The sequence below is a fragment of the Nestor notabilis genome, unplaced genomic scaffold, assembly GCF_000696875.1.
Source record: "Nestor notabilis isolate BGI_N333 unplaced genomic scaffold, ASM69687v1 scaffold5978, whole genome shotgun sequence".
NCBI lineage: Eukaryota > Metazoa > Chordata > Aves > Psittaciformes > Psittacidae > Nestor > Nestor notabilis.
This window is the reverse complement of record NW_009940602.1, coordinates 47,650-75,584: the sequence shown is the minus strand read 5'-3', so window position 1 is coordinate 75,584 and position 27,935 is coordinate 47,650. Positions and strand designations below refer to the sequence as shown.

At 37.2% G+C, this 27,935-nt stretch overlaps 1 long non-coding RNA gene across 1 annotated transcript in view; it reads right to left on the bottom strand.

Moving 5' to 3' along the window:
* Window positions 1-24,844, bottom strand: part of LOC104410310 — a 68,895-nt gene extending 44,051 nt beyond the window's left edge. Inside the window, exons 1-2 of the long non-coding RNA XR_719945.1 lie at window positions 24,708-24,844; window positions 796-825 (exon numbers count right to left, since the gene is read on the bottom strand). This is a non-coding gene — a long non-coding RNA (uncharacterized LOC104410310). The remainder of the gene's footprint in view (window positions 1-795; window positions 826-24,707) is intronic.
* Window positions 24,845-27,935: the final 3,091 nt, after the last annotated feature.

Here is a 27,935-nt window from a genome sequence, read left to right as displayed (position 1 = left end):
CCTTTTCTCCTCTGGTCCTCTGGAGCCCTTTACTTCTTTTAACAAGCCACTATAAGCGACTCCCTATTTATTTGCTGTTTTAGCTCACTGAGTTTATACAACTCAGTGCCATTTCAAATAGTTAAGCAGTTTAGTGCCATACTTCTTTGGCACATTGTCTTTTTTTTCTTAAATACTCCCAAGCTAATGAATTGACAATTAATTAGAAATAGTTAATCTTTGCAATAGAATAAACACTGCATGTTTGTGTCTCCTGGGAAGCTCTGAAACTGATTTTTGCTAACCATTCTCACTACTTGGCAGCCTGTCAATGGAAATAAAAGTTCACTGAACAGATACCCAGACCATAATTTGTAACATGTTTTCTTTGAGCAGGATGCTTCTGCCCCCAACTGTCCTCCTTTTCCTTCACTGTTCTGAGGTTGCACTGTCTTTACGGATGCTAGTTCTGGGGGTCAAACACATTTTTTTGAACTCATGATTGCTTTTGTCCTGGTTTGTTGTGTGAACCCTAGTGCACCAGCTTAATGAAGCAAGAAGCAAAAAGGATGGAACATGTAGCAAAGAAGATTTTTTACCTACTAGTGGAATACTACTATATTTCCTACTGACTCCAAATTGAGGGAAGAAAAGACAATAAGAAGACAAGCAGACAGAAGAGAAAAGAACCCATCATTGATATGCCTATTTTGTGTGTGTTATAGGCAAAATAAACCTGGCTAAAATGATCTTTAAAAAGTGTAGTTCTCAAGAAACTATTACCATGATGCAGATGTAATTGTAAGTTATTCTTACCTGCTGAAGTTGGTTCCTCTTCAATGGAGGCTGTGCAAAAAGGCAGTGGGGACAGGGTGAAGGTTGGGATAGGAAAAGGGAAGGGAAGTGAAAGGAGAGAGAGAGAAATACAGATGAAGAAATCTACAGTCATTGTTATTTACATTTCCTTAAGAGACAAGCAATAAGACATCATGAAAAACTTTACATAATTTGATGAACTTGAGTAACAGATGCTCCATCTTACAGGATAATTGAGCTAAAATGAGTTAGGATCTTCACTTACGTTTACAATGTTACATTCCTAACCTTCCCCTCTAATTTAACTAGTAGGATAGGGCCAATACTACAATAACAATGATCAACAGAGGAGTTTCAGACAACTTCTCTGCAGTCAAATTCACAGCCAGAACTATCTGTTACAATAGTACAGAGGAGCTGTTCTGAAGGTAAAGCCTTCTAAAAATTCGAATGCTGGACCCAGTTATTTGGTTAACTAATGAAGGCTGCTGTCTGATGACACAGCTAAGCCAGCTGCTGACTAGCAATTACTGAGAGGCACAGTCCACACCTTTCCCCTCCCTCTGCCTCCACCTCTTCTGTTTCCTTCAGTTTCTTCCCAGCTTGGTGCTGGCAGTAATGAATTAATGATCCTGAAATAAAGTAGTTAAGGAGAAAAACGCAGTTTGGGGGTTTGGTTTTGGGTAGGACTGGGGTGTAGGCAGTTGCCCATTGGACTCTCTATTGCAGATATTTATTGTCTGAGGAAAGCAGTAAAGATCTTTATCCTACAATCTTTCTCTTTTGGTGACAGATAACCATTAAATTGCTTTTAATTACCATCAGAAAGCACCTCTCACTGTAGACTGTCTATTATCTGTACATTCAGAAGAAAGAAACAGATATATTCACAGTAAAACTGTATTTTAAAGGTACATCAGTGCTTTACCTTTTACTTGTAGTCAGTATGTTTTATATACACATGCATCATAAAAATGGTCTTCTCGCAGTCTTGCAAAGTTTCCAATGACAAAAAATGCAGCTATAAAGTGTTTCTCACCTGGATACTGTGAAAGCATATAGAAGTCTTAGAGGACTCTCCATAAATGTGATGTAGAGACCCTCTTAAGACATTAAATACAGGTATCCATACTTTTATTTTTTCTCTTTAAGGAGTCTCTTCTGCCAGCTGAAACTGAAGCTCCTGTTCGATTTCTTGCAGAATCAGTTCCACACAAACAACAGACCTAACAGCCCTGGCAAACATTGGTCCACCCTGATGGCTTCAGAGCTTGCACTTGGCATGGATAAAGATTTCAAACATTTTCTCAAAGATCAGTGCTTGCTCAGTTGACTTCTTTGCCTTAACTATCACTCCATTCATTATGCTGGGAGAAACTAGGGAAGCAAAAGGATGGTCTTTCCTCTTTTTAGTGAAAGTTTGTCAGACACCCACTGCATTTGAGACCAAGTATAAACCTGGATTAATTCAGTACAATATTCTATATGTAACTGTATGTGACAACACTGGACAAATCAGTTATTTCTAATTGCAGAGTAGTATGGTGTCCTTTTGGGGACTGTCAGAACCAATCAATAGAAAACAATGAATTACTGTTTGAAGTATCAGCCAAACATTTTATCTCTAACTAAAGTTTCCTGAGGCAAATAGGTGATTTTTATTTATATAACTTAGTGTTCAGATAAACACTTAAGAAAGCACATTATGAAATGAATTATCTAAAATGGTCTAAACAAGGTACTTAACAGGCTAACCCTTCCCTTTTGTAACTCCTCATTCAGTGTCAACATGTGTGTTTTGAACCTAGATTGATCAGTTTTGAGGTAGAGATCACATCAAACTTTTAAAGTTTACAATAACATGTTCTTTTACTGTATAATTACCAGATTTAAATAAAATGTGTTTGCAACAGTAAAGAATTTCAAGACAATGAAGGAAAGAAGGGAAAATAACACCCTATTATTTTTAAATCTAACTGATCAGATCCATCATTAGTTGAATAACAACATGACAGCTAATTCCTCAAAAAAAGAAACTGAGTATTTAAATCGTAAGAATGGAATCAGAAGTAAACAAATGAGAAACAAAGTCAATCAAGCATGTTGTAGTTTCTCAAAGCACCAGTAGCAGAGACAGAACACACCAACAGAACAGAACAGAACACAAAAGTTAGTTGGAAGAGTCATTATTAAATTTTACAAATATCCAAAATCTCTATCAACTGCCAAGCTCAAATGCTGCTTACTGCTTGGGCAACAGGTAATTAAAAGTTCTACTGACTGTACATTGAGATTGGTTTACCAAAATTGTCCAATTATACAAAGAATATTCATTCCAGGAACAATTTTTTTTTCTGACTGCAATTTGAATAATAACCTTAGACTTAATTATTGGAATGAGTACCAGCATTAGCAATTTACAACTGGATCATGTTATCGCTCTGATGGTTGTTCCAGTGGGACCTCTCTGCACTTAGGTACACATCTAAATAAAACGGGATAGCTGAAGCTCAGCTGAAATGGATCATTCAAGTTGCAAGACAGCTATGTCAATAATGTTAGTTTTATGTTTCTCTAATTAATTTTGACTATTTGATTGCTGATTTAGGCTTTTTCAGGAATAGACTACGTTCATTTTTTGTCTGAGTTAGAGTTAGTGAGAACTGCTTTTGTAAAATGTAGAAGACCTAGTTCTACTTGTCCATACTGCATTTCTTATCCTTGGACAGAAATTAAAGATTCATATTAAAAATAAGTATGAAAATGCAATTATGAATTTTTTTGTACTTTATGCAAACTTTAAAAAAAAAAAACAAATTAACTTAATCTCTTGCTATATGTACGAAGTCTTTCTTCATTCACCACAGCTTGATAAACCATGTTTAAAAATAAAGCCTTCCCTAAGCAACTGAATACACAAAGTATAAACTATTTTTGCTTTATCATACTGGCTCAAATGCAATGTCAGCACTCTGTTTACCACTCATTAAGTAAATGCACACCAAAAATTCCGTACACATTTTTTCTCCATCAGCACTGCTTTAAAACTTGAAGTTATATTAAAAAGCTCTTTATACAGTGACTCATCTCCATAGCAATTACCTATAATGTACTCTTCACTTATTTCAGAGGGGTCAAGAGGGTATAAACTGGAATTGCCTTTGTAAACTGAGCTAGCATGAGCTGGTGACTCACTACACTGACTGGCGGTTTACCATCAGCCTGACTTTCTCATTCTGACTCCGGAGTGGTGAAACTTGCACAGAGGAGCCAGGTATTTGACGAAAAAGCCTCCCAAACAGTCACAAACATCCCCAAGTCATGATCTGATAACAGCACTGCATGACCTTAAACTGTAAACTACTCTGCAGCTTTAAAGCATTTTCAAGAACATTTTTCTACCCCTTTTAATGCATCATTGACAAAATATAAAAGACATATGGCAGCACAAACATTAGTTTTTATCTTCTTAGAGAAAAATCTGATATTCACTTGGGAAAACTTAATCATGTTTTCCTTGGAGGTGAACAATGCTGTGTGACATTAGAGGCGAAAAAGCCCAAGACATGGGCAGTTTTGGAAAGCATATTCCAGGATGCATACTGCACAACATATTAGCTTAAAAGAGATAATGAAAGAAGGCAATGCTTGGATAGTATATGAATACCTATGCCAGACTTCTGATCATTTCTGTTACAATGGTAGAAGCCTTAAAAGGTCTGTGAAAAACTGGACCTTTGAAGCATAGGTAACTTGAGGGAGGCAGATTCAGTGAAACATTAGTTTTATGTTTATATTAAGGCATGTGTTACTTTTATATAAATGTGAGATACATTTTCCTTAACATTCAGGCAAAAGACTCTTTTATAAAGAATAAACAAATAAATGGCATTATCTCTAATGAAAAGGCTATGCAAGAGCTCTATAAAATCATCCAAATGAACCACTTGTGAATAGTAGGATCCAAGAGCACATAAGATTTTTCTGAATACAACATCAAAAATAAATTAAATTCTGCTCAGCATCAAACTTCAGGATCTCAGAGGATCTGCATGCCACAAAGACCGACTTTCAAAAACTCAGCATCAGTCATTAAGAATGTGATTTTAATGCTATAGATCTTTAATTGAAAATACGTGCTTAGGAACTCTGTCTTTTCACCTGCTACCGATTGGACAGAATTCAGTTTATTTTTTAATAAACTCTCTCAATCTTTGGTTCTCAGCATGGCCCTTTGGGCAGTATTGACATGATTGATGAGGCAACCCATCACCAAGCAGAGGGCTGAATCAAACCTTGTTTCTACCAAAGACCCCCTTGCATTCAACCTTGCCCTGTCTCACTCTGTCAGGTTAAATGTGCTAAAGTCACCTCCAAGCCACAGCTCAGATGATTAACTCTGTGTTACCAACTCCTTGAAACTAACGAGCAACTCAACTGGCTGCAAGAACTGATAAAAATTATTGTTGTCTCTAGCTATAAAAAGAAGGAACAAATCCTAAGAAAAACAGGTTGTTTTCAATATGCATGAGTCCGATGAATCTGGAAAATGCACCTTTTATGCCAGTTGGTCAAAGATGCATATATCAGTGTGAGTTAGAGGTTTTTATCTTGCAGTTCTACAGTGAGGTCAGGTTTGTTCTGTTAGTGTGTTTAATTGTAACTGTAGTACTGGGATACCAGCACACTTACAGGCCCATTTATACCACCATTTACACTATTTACAGGCCCCTGGGAATAGCATTGCCTTCTCCTAGCCTCTGCTATGTTGTGTCTGCAGCCAGTCTTGAAAAAATAAATTAAAAGCCCACCAAAAACAAAACAAGAAGGAAGACACCAAGCAACTCATTAGCGCATGTCAGAGACAACTCACTATGCACTGATAAAAATCTGCTTGGATGACAGATGTTAAACGGAAAACAAAGTCATTAATTAAGAAACCCTAGAAATAGCCTGTGCCACTCTTAATAGGTTTATATCCACTTAAGAACGTAAAGCTTATAAAAAAATTTGCTTTTTCTTCCCTTATTTCAAGAAAAAAAAATTCTAACCAGAAGTTGGTATCAGAGCAAAATTTCAGGTATTACTGAAATCCAGAATGCCAGTGTCTTAAAATGACAGTGTTAGAAATGCCAATAAATGTGGCTAATTAATTTAGTTCTGTCTCACTAGTCTTCCTTTTGTTTGTTTGTTTGTTTGTTTTTTTCCTAAGCATAAGGGCTGATGCTGAATGACAACATGTTTAAATATGAAATAAAAGATTTATTTAGGTGAAATTACACATTTTGCAAAAGACAAGATTAGATAACTACTTTTGTGGTTAGTGCCTTCATATTTACAACGCTCTAGAATAAGGCAGTCACTGGAGTGCCCATCGAGCTTAGTATTTGGCAGGCAGGATGTTCTTCTTAAGAAAAACAGTGTAAAAAGAATGTTTTAAAACTAATTATTCAGTTCTTAGTCTGCTGCAGCTTTTGCCAAGGTTTCAAGTGCTACCAAAGGCATAACAGTACTTTAAAGCTGTAATTCTGAAACCAGGAGTAGTCTGTCATGACTTGATATACCACACAGTTTTACTTGCACGTGCACACATGCTGCCATAAGCAGTTTTGAGAAGACGTGCGTGTTCCAAAAGAGCAGAAAATGTAATCAGAAAATATCCTAGCACTTTTTTGTAGCAAACCAAGTGTACTCAAAAAGCTAAGTGACTAAGACCATAATTCAGTGTACAGTAGTCTTTGCTTCAAATTTCAAAGAGCATTCTCCAACACCCAAATGCAGAACCTTAAAATTAAATAGTAAAAAATGCTACAAAGTACAGTTATGGTTAAGTGGGCACCTACTAGTGTCTGTTACACTTATGGATGCAAAAATCTATCCAGGATATCCCCATTGTTACATCCAGAAAGTTTCACCTTCCAAGCCAATTTAATATTTTCATATTTCAGTCACTTTCCTGAAGCTTTGTTTTGTGTGTTTCAAGGGAAATTTGAGCAGCTACTCCTATGTGAATGAAGAATTTTAAAATAACATCATATATTACACTGCAAAGTAACAATGATAATAGCGTTTATTTTATGGATATTCTTCCTCATGGAGCCAAAAAAAAAAAAAAAGCCAAACACAACCCACACTAAAAACCCTCTCAGATGCTCATTGTGTTTGAGTCTGGTTTTGACATTGTACAGGAGGCTGGATTAGCTCTCCCACTGCAGATGTGCACCCAGTACTTCATCCAGGAGAAGATAAAGGTACCTGAGTGCCATTCCAGGTACACTATTCCTTTGTATTATTGGCTGAAAATGTTTCATCTCAACCCGCAGATGCTGGAGGCTGTGTGAGTAGTTTGACCTGCTTTTGAGAAACAGTTTGCTCAAAGCTGGGAAAATCCTGGTACTTGCTCTCCAGGCAAGGGAGGAGAGAGCAAGGATTTCTCTAAGGTACAAAAATTCAGGCTGAAACAAAGTGGGACTGAGATAAGGGTGAACAGGGTCTGAGCTTCACCAAATTTTCTGCCAGAAATAAGAAGCTAGAATTACTACCATGCTTCTTAACAATATCCAATATCCAACATCCAACAGAATGAGGAAAGATTCAAAAGACAACAAAAACTGCTCAAAACAGAACAGAAAACAGCAACTAAGACAAATAAACCCCAGCTCTACATGGTCCAGTAATAGCAGATACCAACCTCAATGAATTAATTTTCTGAAACACCAGAAAATTGTGCCATTTTCTTACCCCAGACTAACGTTCGGGGTCTCAGCCAGTCTGCTGCCAGCAAACTACACCCAGATTGACAGCTTGCCTTACTGAAATACATAGTAGGAAGTTCAATAAACACACAGGAAAATCCAACAACTTTCAAACCCTAAAATTTCAAATATAAATATGTATCCTGCAGGTTTCCCAAATCCTTTGTGGGTTTTGGCAAATATTCTAATATGCCAGTTGCAAAGATGTTCTGCTAACCTTTATGGGAAATGAGCTGTATAAACCAATAAACAGGCAACAGTTTTAACATCATATGAAAAATCTTTAGATTGCATGAAGACAAAATGAAAAGTATTCAATAGTCACTGCTTCATAGAAAATACTCTGCAAACTTTTAAGCAAAAATGCATAAGACCAGCGGCATACAATTCTCGGTTCGAACACCTTCCTTGCTCCCTGCAGAAGAATGTTTATTTATTTTTTTTTAAATCCAAGTTTATAGTACTCTTTTCAGCATGACTGAGGGCCAGCATACTGCTTTACTAAGAGAATTTTCATGCAACACCATCTTCATCACAGAAAATTTGATCCACAAATTGTATAATGTGCCAAAAGGAGAATTCAAATGAACAGATGGCAGCTAAAATGAATGATGTGGCATTAGAGGAGTCTCATGCAGGAAGACACATTGCTTTAGTGTAGTATGTGTTTTTAATAATTTTTTTAGTAACTTCAGAACAGGAAATACCCCACTATAAAGCTACAGGGCATGAAGACAGATACAGAAAAAAGAAGAGTCCTGGTGCAAGAAAGGCAAAGCATGTATTTCTAACTTAATAAAAAAGTGTTTTCGTTGCCCAGGTAAGTTTTGGAGACTAGAACATACTGCTTAAGGAATGGTTGACGTACCAGTATTCACTTCTAACTCCTTTGACTGGGGAAATACTGGCTTTATATTTAACTTCGGTATAACTGGAATAAATATCTAAATATATCTGAATCCATTATTAATACTGAAAAATATACGTTGAAAAATATGTATGACATAGACTGTGGAAAAAAGGTCAATCTCCAGCTTCAATAAAACACTGCTCTAGAAAATATGAATTTATCTAATGGTATCTACAGAGGCCATATTAAAGATGGATCATTTCAAACTGAACACATTGTTCTGCCCTAAAATACGAGTGACAAAGAAGTTTTAAATTAAACCTGGAGCAGTTTGAGCAAATTACTGTGACGTAGACTGGTTATACTGAGCTGTCCTGGGTTCAGCTACAGCAGTCATTTTGTCTCCTTCTTAGTAGCTGGTGCAGTGCTGTGTTTTTGACTTTCAGTCTGGGAACAACGCTGATAACACCGATGTTTTTAGTTGTTGCTCAGTAATGTTTACTCTGACCAAGGACTTTCTCAGTCTCATGCTTTGCCAGAGAGGAGGGGAAGCCAGGAGGAAGCAGAGGCAGGACACCTGACCCAAACTGGCCAAAGGGGTATTCCATACCACAGCACGTCATGCCCAGTATAGAAACTGGGGGGAGTTACCCGGAAGGCCAGATCGCTGCTCGGGTCGGGCTGGGTATCGGTCGGCGGGTGGTGAGCGGTTGTGTCCTTTTTCCCTTGTTATTCCTCTTATCATTATTATTGGTAGCAGTAGTGGTTTGTATTATACCTTAGTTACTGGAGAGCTGTTATCTCAACTCGTGGGAGTTACATTCCTTCGATTCTCCTCCCCATCCCTCCGGGAGCGGGGGGAGGAAGGAAAAGGGGGGGAGTGAGCGAGCGGCTGCGTGGTTCCCAGTTGCCGGCTGGGCTTAAACCACGACATGAGCACATGAAGTTCTCTGCTGACAACTGCATTTCAAAGAACAGAAATGCCAAAAAAGAAACATGCTTAAATGTATGTGTAAAACCAGATGTTTTTTCTCTCTCTCTGACACTAACATGTCACTTTACTATATTCAGCAAAACAAGGCAAAGAGAGAACGCTGTAATATGAGGTAAAAAAATATACCTGGAGAGACATTTCTTTATTCTCAGAAATTCTATAGTTCTCCCCTTAATTTGTCATTGATATTTTTAATTTTTCAGAAAATAATTAAAAGGTGAGTAGTCAAGGCTTTTTCTCATAAGCAAGTGAAGATAATTTACTTTGATTTTTCTTTTATCTTAATAAAGCCACTAGAAGCCAAAAGTTTATCAGCCTCTAGAAATTCACCCTTGTAAGAAGCATCTTCACAGCAGCCATCCGTCAGCACTCTGGTGCTCCTACACATCTCTCAATTTTCATTAGCGTAGGAGTTAGGCCTATTGATGTTAGGAGTTTTTTTAAGATTTTTTTTACATCCCGAGTACATGGATTTTCTGAAACCCTCCTTGGCTCTACTTTCCCATACGCTTCTAAGTGCAGATTTACTCATTTTCTGTTCACTCTCCTTATGAAGCAGAGTTCTGTGTTTTCTTTTCAGAGGATGCTTAGCACCCTCTCCAGTGGCTGCATTTCAAAAGCAACCCCAATCAGCACCTCCTGACATGAGAAATAAGAGCTGTCGGGCTGTGACGAACTGTGTTGAAAATCTGTCCTTCATCCCTTTTGATTTCCCCTCTTCTGTGTTGCAAACAGATGGCAAAACCTCTCCTTGCATTACCCCCCTCCACTTCATGTTTGATGGAGTCTAGAGCACTCTACACACTCGCATCCCCATCTCACGCCACAGCCCATCACAAAAATGAGGATTATTGTACATATAATCTGTTCTTGGCACTTGAGATATTGCAAATGCTTTTTACTTGGTTGGTTCAGGTCAGAATAACATAAATCAATGCTTTGGTCCTTGCTTCTGGATTCAGTAATGCCTTGTGATCTTCGTTAAAAAGGCATACAAAAATGCAGGATGCAGAGATTGCTGTATGGTGGTCTGAATTAGTGAGTACAAGACTTGTAATCTTAACTCTTATCTGCTGATGTGGCACTTATGTTTGGGCTGTCAAAGTGCTCACCATTCTAGATAACAGACACTGGACAACATGTAACTTTTTTGTATTTGTCTTACAGGACCAGAGATGCGGTGGAGTCTCCCTCCTTGGAGCTACCCAAAAGACATCTTTTCATGGTCCTGGGCAACCAGATCTAGGTGGCCTTGATTGATAAGGTGGGGTTGGAGCAAAGGACCTCCAGAAGTCCCTTTACATCTCGACCCTGCTGTAATTCTGTGAATCACAATGCATTTAAAGAACAATTAACAGAAGGGGTCTGCTATGGGAGAAACAAAATGTATTTCTACAGTTACTCAATTTTTTCCTCTAAGTATTTCCCACCTTGCAATCTCTTTAAATAGTGAACGAACATTCATTTTGTGATATGCTGACTGTCATACAAAGACAAAATTTAGTATTTGGGTCATCCTAAAACTTTCACATTTCTAGTGCAATATCTCATCTTAATTTCAACCCTTTTAAAAGACAAACATAAAAACCCAACAATTCTAAAACATGCAGAATATTTTTTAAAAATTTAAAAAAGAGATATCAATAAACATGGTTTCACAAAAATAAACTAAATTCATTAATATATTTTCATTATTATTTTCGTAAGTTTTTAGGTCAAACCTTTTTCTATTAGTTTTTAGGTCACATATATAGGTGTTAGTTTTCAAAGTAAAATATTCCTTCTGAATTTAACTCACATTCATGAATCATTTGCATGGCCCCCATGGCATTTTCCAGCTAATATTACACAAACAAAAGTTCAGGTTTTAAAGATGGGCAGTCTAAATGCCTATAGTGCTAACAGATGCAGCTCTGATGTGCTGACAATTGCTCAACTTTACACAGAATCACTAATGTCAACACGAAACACTATCTAATATCAGTACCTAATTAACAAAGTAAACTTGAAATAACTTCGCTGACCTAACTAAAAGCCAAAACCAATCCCACCATATTTTGTCAAACAAAACTAAATTTTTTCCCCTCCAACTCCTTTTTTTTCGCTAGGAATTTTATGATGACTTCACCAAGCAGAAAACAAACCTCTTAAGGAAATTTGCTAGAATATTAGATTTTAAGTTAAACCATGTATTTTAAAGTCTATGTTAATCACTATGTACTGCATTCTAAGAGAAGTTTCTACATCAAAGATTATTATGACTAAATACAAGATATATTCAAGAAACAGACAAAAAAAAAAATAGCAGTCATGAAATATTCATCTGGTGAGCAAATTCTTCAGCTTCATAAATATTCCATGTTTTAACCTAGTGAATTTTAGCCATGACTCTGTATTAAAAGGACAAAATGACACATTATATAAGGTAAAAAAATTACACACACATATACACATACATACATGCCTTCCTGCTGTCGGCTGATAGATCAAAACATCCAGTTGCTATCTCCAGTCCAAACAGTCAATATTTGACTGAATTTCCTTCACTTATGTTTCTTACTACTGTTTCTTTGCATCACACAAAGGTCTTTACATGAGATCCATTTTATAAATGTGTAATAAATCAAACAAATACACATCTGTATTACCTTCCACTGGCTGTGCTTCCATTACTGTACTATCTTGCATTTTGAGAATTTTTTTAAATGGCCCCACACATCAATAAGGGACAATTCAGACATGTACATTGCAGACAGAAATTTCACTGAAATCAATGGAGTTTAGTCTAGCCAGAACAAAATCTGAGCTTACAACTCCAGGATAATTAATTCCTCTGTAATTAGGTCAAGCTTTCCCAGCAGAAAGTGCTCATGTAAATTTTGCTACAATTTTGCCATGACAAATGCACACCTCAATAAGTGAGGAGCTTCATAAGGTTCTAGCTGCTTTCCAAAATATATTATAGTGCAAAAAACTTCAACCTTCACTCCACATGTGGCCTCACAACTCCAGGGAAGGTCCATACTTGCAAAAGTGTGTGGTTGTGGTGGATGAAGGTAGTCAATTGGATAACAGGAGAGGGATATTTTTTTTTTTTTTTTTTTTTTTTTGTTATACTGGCAGATTCTGTGCTCCTCAAGACAGCTCAATTTAATGAGCCTTCTTTTCCTTCAGGTAGTCTGATACCCAATTTATCACACAACTTAAAAAGTGACAATCACTTTGGTGGACAGAGCAACTTGGTAAAAACTAAGGAATTGCAGATGTTGTTTGTTTCTCAATAACATTAAAGAGGAAACATGCTAATGGTAAAGTCATGTTATTCATAGCAATTGAACAGTAAACTGAACATGAGCAGCAAACATTTTCTGTCCATGTTGCCTCTCTGTCATCTTTTAAAAGTCCTTTTGCCTTAGACATCTTAAAGCCTTTAAAGGGTACTTCTTGTCTGTTTTCCATACAGTTTGTTCTGCACTGCGTAATGATAATAGGAATGCTGGGGTTTTTATTTTATTCTTATAGTCCAAATCACTTTTCAAAACCACTGCTGACAGAAATGTTGCAAATCAATTACTTTTTTTTTTTACTTGATATAGACTTCCTTGTTTCATTTTTTTCTGTATGCTGTGTACACCTTCAAGCATGCTATTCCATGAATATCCCATATGAATATATACTTTGGGGTTTTGTTTCCAACCTATGATGCTAGAGGCACTAATTGTTTAGTTTGTTCATATATATAAAGTTTTTCCCAGCTCTCCTAAACAAAATGTGAGGATGACCAAGTTTCTCATAAGCCTTTCAAAAGGATATCCCATACACATCCTATGGGCTGCATCACCTTTTTCAAGTATGAGACTGTCACCTACTGCTCTACAGTAAAATTACCTTTATAGGTTGCCATCAACTCGTATCATTACCATAGGTTGTTTTTTCCATTATCTGTTCAGTAAGAATGCTATTGCCATAACGGCAGTTGTACTTGGTGTTATGTTAACCTAGGATAAATCTGGACTCACACAGGGTCCATGTTCAGGGCACACTTTCCAAAAATGTGTTGAAGATAGTCAGAACAATCCAGAAGAACTTTCTGTTTCTCATCCAGTTTTGTTCAAGGCACACTAAGTTATATAAGAGGCAGTATTAGTATTTGTTTTTAAATAACTACTGTAGTTGTCCAGGGTAAAAAGCAGAACCCTCAGCTTATCCCTTACGCTAAAATGCTGATCAGTTCTGGTGTATTTCAAAACACTACGGGGTTTCATACTTTTTAACCTTTCACTCATCAACATTATTGCTGGAATATCTATAAGAAACTATTTCTATATTCAGCTCCATTCTGTGTGCTCATCACACTGAATTACCAACCAAACATGTTGTTCAAATGCACACACCCTCACCCTCCTCCTCTTTTAAGTCAGGACCACTACTGATACTATACTCTGCCTTCTACAGCTTGCTGTATTGCAGTTGCCTATATGACAATGATTCTGCTGTATGACTGCATGCCAGATTCGTATCTTTCCTTGCTCCATCCTTTCTCATCAGCAATCTGTATTTATCCACTGATGAAACAATTATTTTACTATGTGTCATACAGTCTATTTTCCACAATCTCACCCAATCCTTTTTAATATTAGGAGTAAATATTACAGTAAATGAGACTCCTGGATATAAAGAAATAAAAAATCTTTAAAAAAATAAATTTAGTTTGATTCTTCTTACAACACTGCTTAAACAGATTAGGATTAAAGTAGCCAGGTTTTGTGTCTACATTTCAGCAAAGACTTGAAAATACCAAAGAAATGTTACCAGAACAAGAAACACTGGAAATAATCAGAAAAACAAGTTAGAAAGTTCAGTTACTTGGGTGATGGAAACACAGGGAAGTACCTGACCACTATTTACATATAAAAAATAAATCTGATGCTGAAGATGTAACTATATATTGTACCACAATGGCAGTCAAGTAAATAGTCAGGAAAAAGAATTACCCTGAAATATGCATAATCAAAACAATGGAATTTCCAGCTACTATTAGAGGAGAGACTGCCAACTGTATCAGTTGGGTTTCTCTCACCTCGTCAAATTCCATAATCTGAAAGCATCCTTCTTTCTGTGTCTATCACATTTGAAAGCTTCCTGAGAAATGCAAAGCTTTAGTCTGATTCTTTGGACTTCATGCCATAATATTTGTGTGTGATGACACACCACAATATATAGGATGTCATACTGTACTTTTTAATGGTCTGTTCTGTCCAAACATTGAAGAATCCTCAAGAAAAAAAAAAAAAAAAAGGTACTGTAATACTCTTCAGTTCTTTGGAATATGCTCAAATCATCAGTTAATAAATGCACTCTTTTGTAAGTGCAGTTACACAAATTGTGTGTCATGATTTTGTTTATCTTACGATCCCATAAACTGAGTGCATTTTCCTACATTCCCTGAAGCATGGCACCTGTATTCTCAGCTTCTCTGTCACCATTCTGCCCTGACAAAGGGTTTGAGGACCCTTCTTTAGGTTCTCCAAATTGTTCTGTACTGCCAAATATTGTAAATGTGTAGTCCTACAGATGACATAGTTCTACAGATTACACGTGCTATTTAGCAATCAGCAAAACTCAATTTTCCTGAAGTCTCACTTGAACTGTGGAAGCAGTTCCTTTCCCTTCTCTTGTGCTACTACAGCTGCTTTGCTAGACTGTTATAATTCCTTTTAATCAAGCTCCCTTCATCACTTTTTTCTCACCAGGTAGGCTGTTGTCATTATGTGTCACTCTGCTTTTCTACTAACAACACTCTCTTTGCTGCTCTAATTCTCACCAGACAGGCCACTGTGTTCCATGTTCCACACTCTGAGTAATGACATGAGAAAAATTATGTGTTTATAAAGCTAAATTGTCTCCTTCCTATGCAAATACAGTAATGAAGACTATGAAGGTACTAACAAACTAAATTTTTTAAGTCATACCCTCAAGCCCTATCTATCTCCTTTCCCACTCAACCAGCAGATTCCAGGAGTACCTGTGCCACCAAGATAAGGGATTTCAGCAGAATGCTGAAAATGTATCTTTCTCCTTAGGTGGGCCAAAAGCATTTGGTAACATCACATGTTTCACAGGACAATCAGTTCTGCAGAGCTGAAGTAGACAAGAAAACTTTGCAAAGGAAGGTAAATGGTAGGCAAAAAACAGGGCTGTGATTCAGGGATGACAAGTCAAAGAAGAACAGTGGAGCTACAATGGACTATTTTTGTATGCACATGGCTCCTGAGAAACACAGATACAATACTGTTTGTTACAGAGCATGAAATTAAATTTAGTGGCAAAATGAATTATAAAAAAAAAAATCACCATTTAATTAAATTCTGATTAAGCCAATTATTGCAGTTTTAATACTTATTTTTCTAAACAAGGGTCAGATATTTCTCTAAAAGTATTGCTACCAGTTTGACTTCATCAAGGCCAGAGAAGAACTGTGTAATTTAATTCTGTCTGTATTTAACTGTAATATCCAGGAAAGAATTGCTTAACACATCCCAATTCTAAACGGTATCAAGACTCACAGCCTGCTAGGTTAATATTCACATTCCTTATTTTAGGAAACTTTATTTCATGATCTTTGGAAATTCATACATTCAGTTGCAATACTTGAAACATAATTAATCTATTTAATTCTGGATTTCTGATTCTTTGAAAGTGCCCAGGTCCCTTCTTTCACCGTAAGAGCATGAGTGACGAACATGATATTTTGGAAGTATCCACAACTTGCGTTCGGATTAATATATTTAATTGCTTTGTTTATTCTGCATTGATCAGGCTCTGTTGTTTCAATATAACTAAGACTGATCCCAATGACACCACTAGTGAGGACAAAGTTAATCTACTGCTTACTTTTGTTGCTTACTTAGCTAATGTATTGTTCAGCTATGAGCTAATGACTTCTGCAGATGTTTCTTATTTTGTGCCAGGAAAAGCAGAAGCTGAAATTAAATATTTTCTTTTTATGACCATTATAGTTCCCCTTATAAATTATAGCCCATTCAGTCATATTTTTGAATAAATCAAATGACGCTGACAACACAGTTTTCCTATCTGCAAAAATTAATCATAGACGACTAAATTCTAGCCTCATTAGACTGCTCATAATGAATAATGTAACTCATGATTAAAAAGTTGACCTGAGAAAGAGATGAAAGTAATACAAATTTCTAATCAAGACATACCTCTCTCTATCTCAGCTAGAGTACATTTGTACTTAAATACATTGGCATGTCTCTGTATCATTTCAGAGCCTTACTGTCCTCTACCTCACACATGGAGAAACATAGGGCTGCAACAACTTCTCAGGACCTTTGATTAGGCATATCTATGTAGCTAATAATCCCTACTAATACGACATAGTTTAGTGTGAGGTGTTGCTGCCCATGGGAGGGGGTTTGGAACTAGATGATCTTAATGTCCTTTCCAACCTTGACTATTCTATGATGCTGTGATTCTATGATTCTATGAAATATTTGTTGGGCAGCAACACCTCACACTAAACTATGTCGCCCAAGGCTCTGTCCAAGATGGCGGGATGGACATTCACCACTTCCTTGAGCAACCTATTCCAGTGCCTCAGCACCTTCACTGTAAAGAACTTCTTCCTTATATCCAATCTAAACTTCCCCTGTTTAAGTTTAAAGCCATTAGCCCTTGTCCTACCGCTGCAGTCCCTGACAAAGAGTCCCTCCCCAGCATCCTTGTAGGCCCCCTTCAGATACTGGAAGGCTGCTATGAGGTCTCCACGCAGCCTTCTCTTCTCCAGGCTGAACACCCCCAACTTTCTCAGCCTGTCTTCATACGGGAGGTGCTCCAGCCCCTAATCATCCTCATGGCCCTCCTCTGGACTTGGTCCAACAGCTCCATGTCCTTTTTACGTTGAGAACACCAGAAATGCACACAGTGCTCCAAGTGAGGTCTCACGAGAGCAGAGTAGAGGGGCAGGATCCCCTCCTTCAACCTGCTGGTAACGCTCCTTTTGATGCAGACCAGGATGCAGTTGGCTTTCTGGGCTGCAAGCGCACACTGAAGCCAGCTCATGTTCAGTTTCTCATCAACCAACACCCCCAAGTCCTTCTCTGCACGGCTGCTTTGAATCACTTCTCCACCCAACCTGTAGCTGAAACAATCCAATTTAACATGTGCATGCCCCTTCTTCTTGGTGAAATCAAACTTGAAGGTAAGAAACATTTGCATGTAGGATTTCTAACATTTGAGAATTGGTTAGTTTGGTTAGTCCCAGCCTCTGCATTCTCCCTTTTCTTTCACTGGATATGCAGTGCTCTCGTTGCCTGAGGTCCATAGCAACACCTTTTTCATACAGCTGGATTGAACCTCTCCCACAAACAAAAAATTGTCTTGCAACGGGTGGTTTTTGTTTGTTTGTTTGTTTTTATAAAGCACATTAACGTTTGATTCATAGCCAACTCATTCAGCCTTAAATATGCATTTGAAGCTAGAGCTGTTTCAGAATAGGCTTGAAATGAGACCAGGTCACTGTCTGCAAATGTTCCTAAAGGCTAGCATTACAGAAGTAAATGAAAAGACAGAAAGAAAAGAAAAAAATAAAAGAAGAAAGAATTTGTAATTTCAATATAGTCATTATCTTCAAAACGTGGCATTCTATCGCATTATTTGTTCATATTTCACATGCATGTCACTATACTGCCTCTATCCTTTTTTCAAAACAAACCATTCATACCTCTTCTTCTGTTAATAGTCTCCACTAACTCCCTCAACGTGTTTCCCATTGTTCATACTTTGAAAGGCTTAATAAACACACACTAGAAATTACTGACACTGCACCTAGGAAAAAAACATAAATCTTTTGTGTTTGAAAAATATATTTTGCATGAACTAGCTTCTAACTGGATGCAAACACCGTAGGACACCTCTAACAACCTACTGAATTGGCAGTGGCACAATTTAGGTTAAAATCTAGGCATCCTCTGAAACAGCAAAGAAAAGAGCAAATATCTAAGATACTATGGCTCTACCTGACTTACCGATTTGTCACAGACTCTCCTTATTAAGCAGAATTAATTCAATTCTGGTTAATGCTTTGTCTACTTTGTGCTGCCAATTCTTCTCCTTCCAGATTTAAACTTGGAAGAGTGAAGCAATTCGTACAACATAGGCAGCACTTGATTTAGATACTGCATAAATTAAGAGAAACTTAACTTCTGTCCTGTTTCTATTTACAACATAAAAGGTACCAGACTCTCTTAAATATGTTTAGAAGAAAAATCAACTTTAAGGCAGTTACCACAGCAGCAGTCTTTTGTTCGTCTCTAGTTTTTCCTACACCTGTAGCAACAAAGACCTGTTGAGCAAGCATAGTCAACAGAAGCCAAATAGCTATTGCTGTTCAAAAGTCATGAGGAACTACAAAACTGGCTGGAATTTAGAGAGAAGACTGGCATATACAGATCACAGAATCATAAAATCCCAGACTGGTTTGGGTTGGAAGGAACCTTACCGCTCATCCAGTTCCAACCCCCCTGACACAGGCAGGGATCCCTTCCACTAGACCAGGTTGCTCCAAGCCCCTGTGTCCAACCTGGCCTTGAACACTGCCAGGGACTGGGCAGCCTGTGCTAGTCCCTCAGCAACCTTACAGGGAAGAACTTCTGCCTAAGATCCAGTATTTTGGACTTTGCCCCTGGAACACACACATTACTCCTAACACCATCTTCCTGAGCGAGGGATGTTACATAGGATAAATAGTTGCAACCTGTACTTCTTTTTGGTAGGTAAAAAGGAATAACAAATGCATTACCCAGATGGCAGTTACACATGTTTCTGTTGTGTGTGATGTGTTTCCGTGGATGCACTGATCTACAGAGGGAGGGAAAGAGGTGTATATCAATTAAATGTTCAAGGCCAGGTTAGATGGGGCTTGGAGCAACCTGATCTAGAGGAAAGTGTTCCTGCCCATGGCAGGGGGATTGGAATTAGATGAGCTTTAAGGCCCCTTTCACTCGAACCACTCTATGATTCTGTGATTCCATGAAATCCAGTATGTGAAGCATCTCCATACAGATTTGAAGTCTGACCATTTGTGCTCATTTTCTATGTAGAAAATGCTTCTATGGCAATCTGAAATATCCCAGACTATTTTGACTACCCCATAAGTCGGTTAGGAAAAAGGGAGAGAGTAAGTGCAGGACATCAGAGTTATATACATATGTACAGATAAACAAAGAAAATTATATATGCGTGTCTGGTACCCATACATTTGATAAAAACAATAAAACCTTACATACATTCATGCATATTTGAATTAGATATTTGTCAAAAGCATAGATCAGAAGAGTGGAACTATGCATATTTGCACTAGTTACTCATGAAGAGATGCAGAAGCTGAACATCATAAATACCCAGGAAACTGAAGTCTGGCTCCGCCAAATCATGCAACTTGAATTCTAACTGCCCTTTCTAGTTTCAGAGACAAAAAAAATCAAGATCATGTCCAACTCAAGCCCTCGTACATGCTTTCCTAGACTTCAGAACTGCCCGGTTTACAGTGGAATCAGCCCAGAGTGTAATTCAAAATGAAGATTGGATGGATGACAGGAGAGTTTGTACCTCAAATTAATATTCTAGTATTACAGAGAGGACTAGATGAAAATATTAATATCTTTTTTTTTTTTTTTTAACATAGGAAATAATAAATTGACTGTCCTAACTCATGGTACAATGGCAATTCTCAAGCAGGTGTTCAGCTGAGTAATACATCCGAAATACTAATTCTGCAACTGTAATTTAGCAAGGAATCTCATGCCCTAATCATTTTGATCATTAATATTATATCATAAATGTGACTTAGTTATTACTAAATCATCTTGCAGCATCACCAAATTGAGAAACTTGTACACCTGTGACATAACACGAAAAACTCGCAGCTTCATACAGTCAGCATTTCACTTAAGTTCTTATAATCCATTCTGGGGTCAAATTGAAAAGGAAAGTGATGCCCAACTTGTCTTGCCATTAAATAGCTGAAGTGTGAAACCCCTCCTCAGTAACATCCAGTGCTACAGTGAAATGGCAGTAATTATCCCCATGTTGTGCCAAGATCCAACAGATGTGGTGCAGGTAAAGATGAGCATAGTGTCTTTTCACCCCCCAGAACAACCATCCCAGATAATTCACCAGGTAAATGAAGGAAGAGGAGAGGAACCAGTCAGTGTTCTTCAGCCTCATTAACAGCTGACATGAGCTGGTGCAGCTGAGGCATGTCCAGCTAAATAGCAACAGATCCAAACAAAAAGCTGACCTTAACCTGACGTAAGGTAAGGATGGTGAGACACCCTTCAGATAACTCCATAGCTGGGAGCTGGGATATAGCAGCAACATTTCAGTTCATTCATTATCCAGATTACCCCAACATCTCATTAACTTAGACCTAAGGGTTATCAAATGGGAGTCTTTCTTTGAGAACTGAAAGGATATTTTTCTTCCTCTTATTTTCACTGGTAATTTTCATGGAAGTTCAATAATGAACTTTGGTGCTTGATATTTTGATTTGGGTAATTCCTCTGTTTTCTTTACTCCTTGTAATATAACCTGCATTTATTCAGTGGCCTAATAGGAAGAACTTTCAACCATAAACTTATTAGAAAATCCTGTAATTACATCTATATTGCAAAACCCACCAACAAATAAAAAACAGAACCCAAACCAACAACAAACCAAAACAATTAAGAGCTAAAACACACAGTTATTCCCCTCACCCAGGTAAAATTTTATTCTGTCGGTGCTGAAGAAATTAACACCAAAATCTCACGTGGTGTATACCAGCATATTTCTTCTGCATTAAGAGTTGTGCCCACTTCTACCAACAGTTCTCAGCCTCTGACATGCTTAAGAACAAAGTATATTTGCTCCACACAATGCTAGCTGTATATATTCCAGTTTAAAATCTTAACAAGTTCATCTAGTATTCTGGAATTGCACAGAGAAAATGGTAAGAGAGTGGAGCAGATACATTATTCCACACTGTTTTTAACACTTCAGAGAATTTTCCATCTGGAATGGAATGCTGAACAGCAAAGATCAGATCTTACACCCTTAAGTAAATATCTTAACAGAGATTTTATATAAAAAGAAAATGAACATACAAAGGCATCAGATCACAAAGAGTTACAGAGTGAAAAACTTCTGAGCTACTAACAGCAACTTTTCCCAGTTAAAAAGATTAAATCCATTCAGAGAAACATTTGAGCACTCTTCCGCATTTGAGCATAAGAACATTTATTACTGGAGAAAAGAAAATGCTTTATAAACTACTGCATCTCTTTATAGTATCAAAAAACCCAACCCTAACAAATTATTTTAAATATAAGTAAACATACAGGGGAGAAAAAGGTAATTCCAATCATGATGAATTTTGCTCTGCTTAAGCAATTATACAAATAGTTTTGAAAAAACATCTGGAAAATAACTTAGAGGGGAAAAGAAACAACAGTAATGTCCATCTGTCTCTGGGTTTCAATATTTGTCTTTTAATTTTTCTTTATTTTACTGTGGAACTGCAATGCATTTAGAACTTGCATTAACCTGAACACCACCAGGTTTTCCACCTGATTGTTTTTGGCTAAGAAGTCCAAAATCTTCTAATCTGAATCTCCTAGGACGCCAGAATTATCATCTCATTAAAGACCAATTTGCCTTTTCAGCTACAGAATCAGCTTCCTTCTGGCATTTTTATTTTAGTGAGCTGTTTCCATACTGTTGAGTCACATCCTTCTGCATAAAAATCCAGGAGCACACCATATTCTATAAAACAGGAACACAAACAGGAGCATTGCTTTAAGAACATTATTTCTTAAGCCTAAATTTTACGAGAAATTAGATTGTTTGGTCTCTTCAAAAACTTCAAAGTACTCTACATTAGCCAAGAAACTAAAGGAACAAGAAAGCAAGTCTGTAAAGCTACCATCCCATTTCTAGCAAAACAGAAGAGTTATTAACTTCTGAACCTTAGCAATAATTCTCAATGATTGGTATATTTTAAAAGTTTAAAAAGTTCTGCAACTCTTAATTTCCTAAGAAGAGTCAGAAATAACATACAGATCTCTACTTTAATATTTGGCAAAGATAATGGCATACATACAAAAATTATGTAATACAAGGAACTCTCTTAAGGGCACTAACAATCTACGAGCAATTTTAAAAATAAAATAGTTGTGGTTTACATGTTTTTAAACACAATTAAAAATAAAGTTTTCAAAAAAAAGAAAAAAGTGGTGACAGATCTATTTTTAACACTTAGCTCTTCAAAGCTATATAGAACCAAGAAGTCCAGGACAGAGACACTGAATAACAAAGCTAACATAATACAGAATTAAATAATAATATAACATTCAATTATAATTGCAATTAATTGTATAATATTCATGCCAAACAGCTTAGCAGCAATGTCAGCAAGTCTCACCAGCACCTGGACTACTTCAGAGGCACTAATGAATGTGAAATGCGCATAAAGTTTATTCCATTTAAGGGTAGCATATAGCCGTAGGGTAATTCAGACCCTTCAACCATGCATAAACACAGTAGAGAAAGGGATGGAAAACAGGATCCTGAGGCAGTCTTCCAGCTTCTTGGGTGGCTGCACCAAGGGAACAAGCAGTTTCTTGGGCAACTCCCATGTTAAGTAATAACCAGCTGCTATGACATTTTACAGCCAGGAAACAATGACAGCACAAAGACAGTTGGTGTCTGTCACGTTGTTGGGCACTCTGGCACAGGAAATAGTTCATTTGTCTGCATTAAAGTTATAATCAGCAAAATAAAATTAAATCTAAATTCCCTTAAAACTGCATTGTGGAGACTTAGCATTCACTCCCAGAATAACGTCAGCATCATCTTCAGGAAGGAAAAATGGAAAACAAACCAACCTTAGGTTCCTGGACTAAGTTCTGCTCATCTTATCACATGACAGAGAAATAGACTTAGCCTTCAGAACAGCATTTTCAGGTTGTGCCTGTGTAGCCTTTATTTATTTATCAAAACCTGAAAAGCATGCAGATTTAGGCTGTGACAGTTTCAATGAGACATCTGCAGCAGCAAGGCCACTGGTGTTGCCCCTCTGCCTGAGTTTGGTGTCCTTGCAGTACAGTCAGCAGAAACAAAACATGTGAGCACTACTCAGCTGTCACAAGCTGAAGGTTTTCAGTGTAACCCAGGCTGATGAATCACAGACACGGATGTACGATATGAAATACGTGGAGGGTTATAGTGCTTTCAAGTACTTCGGCTGTCAGCAGAAGAAATGCAGGCAGAGCCTTCAGATAAGAGATACTGTCACAGAACCTCCACTTTTGTGTATTTTCCTGATCAAACAGAATAAAAGGCACTGCCATCTCTTCCCCAAGTCAGTGCTTTTCTGTATCTTTTCCCTTCCTATTCTAACTCCCACAATTCCAAGGAAGAGAGAGAAAATGTATCTATTTCAGCAGTAATGTCTATTTATTGTTTTGCTTTACCATGCATACATTTATACCTTCTTCGGGATAATGTAAGAGCTTGGGCAACTTGTAGCTCTCCTGCTCCATCAAAAACAGTGGGATGGCCTGTGACTCAATGAGCTATCAGCTTTTCCTTTGCACTTTGATTTTATCCTTAAGTTTTCCTAAAATCGAGGCTTGATCTGACCTAAACTTTTGAATCTGCCACTTATATTTACGTTTACCCTGAGCCAAATGCACGTCACAAAACTTCAGTACATTTGACTTGCACTCTGTGTACTCATATAATGATTAATTGCAACCTCCATCTGGGTATTTGTTTTAAAATTCAAAGAAGTGACTACTATGTGTTATTCTGGTTTCTCCTATACTGTTTCTGTAATTTCACTTGTTTAAGTAATTACTCTTTAGACTGAACCTCAGGATACAACTATCAGAAACCAAGGTTTAAATGGTCACTGATCAGCTGAAAGATATATAGAAATATACGATTACACTGATCTTTGAGAAATGTTGGTAATTTTAAGTCACTACTATGATCTTTTTTTCTCTTTGTGAAGTACAGCACTGAACTCTTCTGTGTGATTCTGTTCTGCAGGCACACTTGTCAGATACTGTTTTAACTGTTAATTATGACACAGATAACTGTGACAGAGAGATAAGGTTAAGAAACCAATAATGAACAATGCAATGACCACAGCACTACACGGAACGTTGTAAACATGGTCACTGGTTGGCCATCTACAGACTATCAGGATACTTAAACAATTATTTCAGCATTTGAAGTTTGCACTTACCAACCTCCACAACATTAGAACAATTGGGGTCTGAAAAGCCTTCAGGACACTCGCATGAGTAGAAGTCATCATTCAGCCCTGACAGACAGATGCCACCATTTTTGCATGGGTTGGAGTCACAAGCATCCCCTGTGGAGTGAAAGAAAGAAAAGAGATTTCTTTACAAAACTCTCAAAAAGTTATGCACAAGCTACAAGCATGGCAAATGGCTGATAACCAAGAACAGAAAGGAACGACTAGCTGTATGTCTTTTGAATACCTTTTGACTAATTCCATTTTGTATTTAAACAGCGCACCTCTGTGTAATCATCTTCCCCTAGACTTTTACTTCATAAAATGTGAAACTCTCAGATACACCAACAGCTATTTACTTGAAAAGTAAAATTTAACAAAAAATAATTTTTTGTTTTCTCTTATTTGAAATAATTCAGGATATATACTTGGGAAAGAATTTCCCCAGGATTTGATAAAACTGAATGGTGGTTTCAGTTCAGGCTATTGACTTATCACCTAGCTTGTAAACAGACAACTGTGGCTGTGGTTACATCATCATGCACTCCAGACTTACACACTTAAATCACTCAATGGCACAGATATGATCCAGACCAGGCATTGGCATGCAGCCATATTTCTGATGAACACAGAGCATGGATTCAGGCCAGCAGTGTGCTTCTATGTTGGCTTTATGTAATTCACACAAAGACCAAATATGTGTGATCCCAGGATGAAGTCTGACAGTACAGAGTAAAGCCACTAAAGTCTCTTGAGCAATTTTATTTTAATCCAGTCAACGATATTTGATCTGGAACCATTTAACCAGAGCTGCTGTATGTTCACACAGTGCCCCAGGGAAGCTTCCACTATGACTTGTGACCCACCAACTCCATGGCAGGGATGGAGACTGAAGGACTTGAGTGGTCACAGTCCCTCCAGTGCTCCCTGACAGTCTCCTTCATGTCCCAAGGAAGTATATTAAAGTCTCCCATAACTCATTTTGATTGCAGAATCACAACTAATAGTTAGAAACAGAGCCATGCTTCACTTCAAAACTATGCTATGAACTAGCTATGCTTCAAAACTCCCTGCAACACAGGGCAAGCACTGGTACAGTGGGTCACATCAGCCTGCCTAAACAAGCAGATTTTGCTCATCTTTCAATTGCTTTTCACTGATTTCACCCTATTCAGTTAATTAGTGTCAAGGTAATCAACAGCAGAAAGAGGCAACTATGAAAGATGCACCAGAGGGCTGCTTCATATAGTCAAAAATTGAACATGTCTGAGCATTACTAGCACGTACTACACATTATTGTGACTTCCTATCCGCTATTATTTGAAACAGCCTTCAGGAGGAGATACCAAATAGAAGAGTGTCTGTTCAGTTCTTGCAATTCCTCAGTTTTTAACACCCTTAAAGAACCTCACCCTATCACAGTTCTATAAATACAAAGAAATACAGGATTGCATCATGTCCCCAACAGAATAACTGGAAGCAATCCTAAAGAATGTCCTAGGCTTTGGTTAATTTCAATTTAATATTTTTTTTCCTCAGCTAATTAAATACATATTTCTCTACATTTTTATTTATCTCAAGCTTCATCTTGTAAGATGGCTCTGTGCTCTCTATTGCTTAGTATTGGTTTTAGAAACACTGAAAGTTTGTATATTACAGTTTTGTTTTGCAAAATTTTTGCAAATGTAACTTAAAGTAACATCTGCAGGTAGGTAAATATTAAAAAATAAATACCTTTTTTTGAGTGTGTGTAATTTTTAAATTGAAAAGTTGCCAGCCATTTGCCATGTAGTTGTAAAAGGTTACAGATATCCACTTGTTTATGTCAGACATTATAACACCTGTTTGACTACAGTATTCGTAATGAACCTCAAATTGTTTTAAATGCCTTTCTGGTGTACAGACTTCAGATTAGTGCCTGGTGTGATAATTCCAATCTAACAATCACTTAAGAAATTTAACTGATGTACAAAGCTGCCTTTATGAATTCCGCACACCAGTTGCAAAAAACTTTAGTTGTGGGTTAGTTTGCTGGGTTATTTTTATTTAATTTTATTTAACACAAAGAATTGTCATGTGTCTACATACTTCGTTTAAACAGTTTGGTCTTGAAGATTGTCCAAAGAGGCTGAGCTACTTGAAAAGAATCAACAACATAAGACATTATCTGTCTAATAACTAGACATTATCTCTCTTCGTAATTGAATCTAAGTAAGTCAAGACTTCTCATTTTCAGTGCTTGTTGCCTTTTTGGGGTAGCAAATGATGCTTGATTTTTTTACCTCACGGGTCTTAGGCATTTGGTTGTAGAAGAACAACTACCATTAACTGAATGCTCTGACAACTGTATTCCTATACTTTACATTAAATTTACAAATTACATAGCATCTGGAGCAGGAACACTTATGCAAATCCATACGGGTATTATTAAAATGAGAGGGGAGTTTTTTGCTACATGTTTCCTGATTCAGTGTTCTTATTTCAATTGTGGAATAGAAGAAAGAAAAAGCTAAGTAAAAAGGCAAAATACTGATTTGTAAGTTTTGTATTGACTGACAAGCAGAACCAACCCCAGTTTACCATTTTGTTTCCAGAAACTGAAATCTCCTACTATAACTAAACTGTGTGGTTTTCATTTGTCTGAGAATTCGTGTTGGCTTTTTCAGTCCGAATTAACGTGACCTGACCTACAGTTTGTGACTAATAAAGCAGATGCTGTCCTCTAGCAGTAGTCATTTATTTCCATGTTCAGGAAATAGCTGCACTAAGTGCTATTTTGACCCACCACCATGGCCCAAATTCTACGCCAGTCACTGGTGTATATATTTAATATAACCAAACCAAACCAAACAAACAAACAAAAAAAACCAAACTAAAACCCAAAACCAAACAAAAAAAACCAAAAAAACCCCAAAAAAACCACCAACCGAAACCAACCAACCAAAAAACCAACAAACTAAAGAAACCCCTAGCCTGCTTCGTTCATGTGATGATAAAGAGGGTTAAAGAGGAAAACTCCATACTGTGAACTTGAACAATAATTAAAATAATACCATAATATGATGGCACACATGATGCAGTCAGAGATATAAGCAACTGCACAGACATAAGCAAGCAATAATTCTACTTACAACTAGATATCAGGCTCTGCAAATCTGCATACTTACGTTAGTAAAACTCACTTAAAATATTATCACCCTTATTTACAGCTTAGTG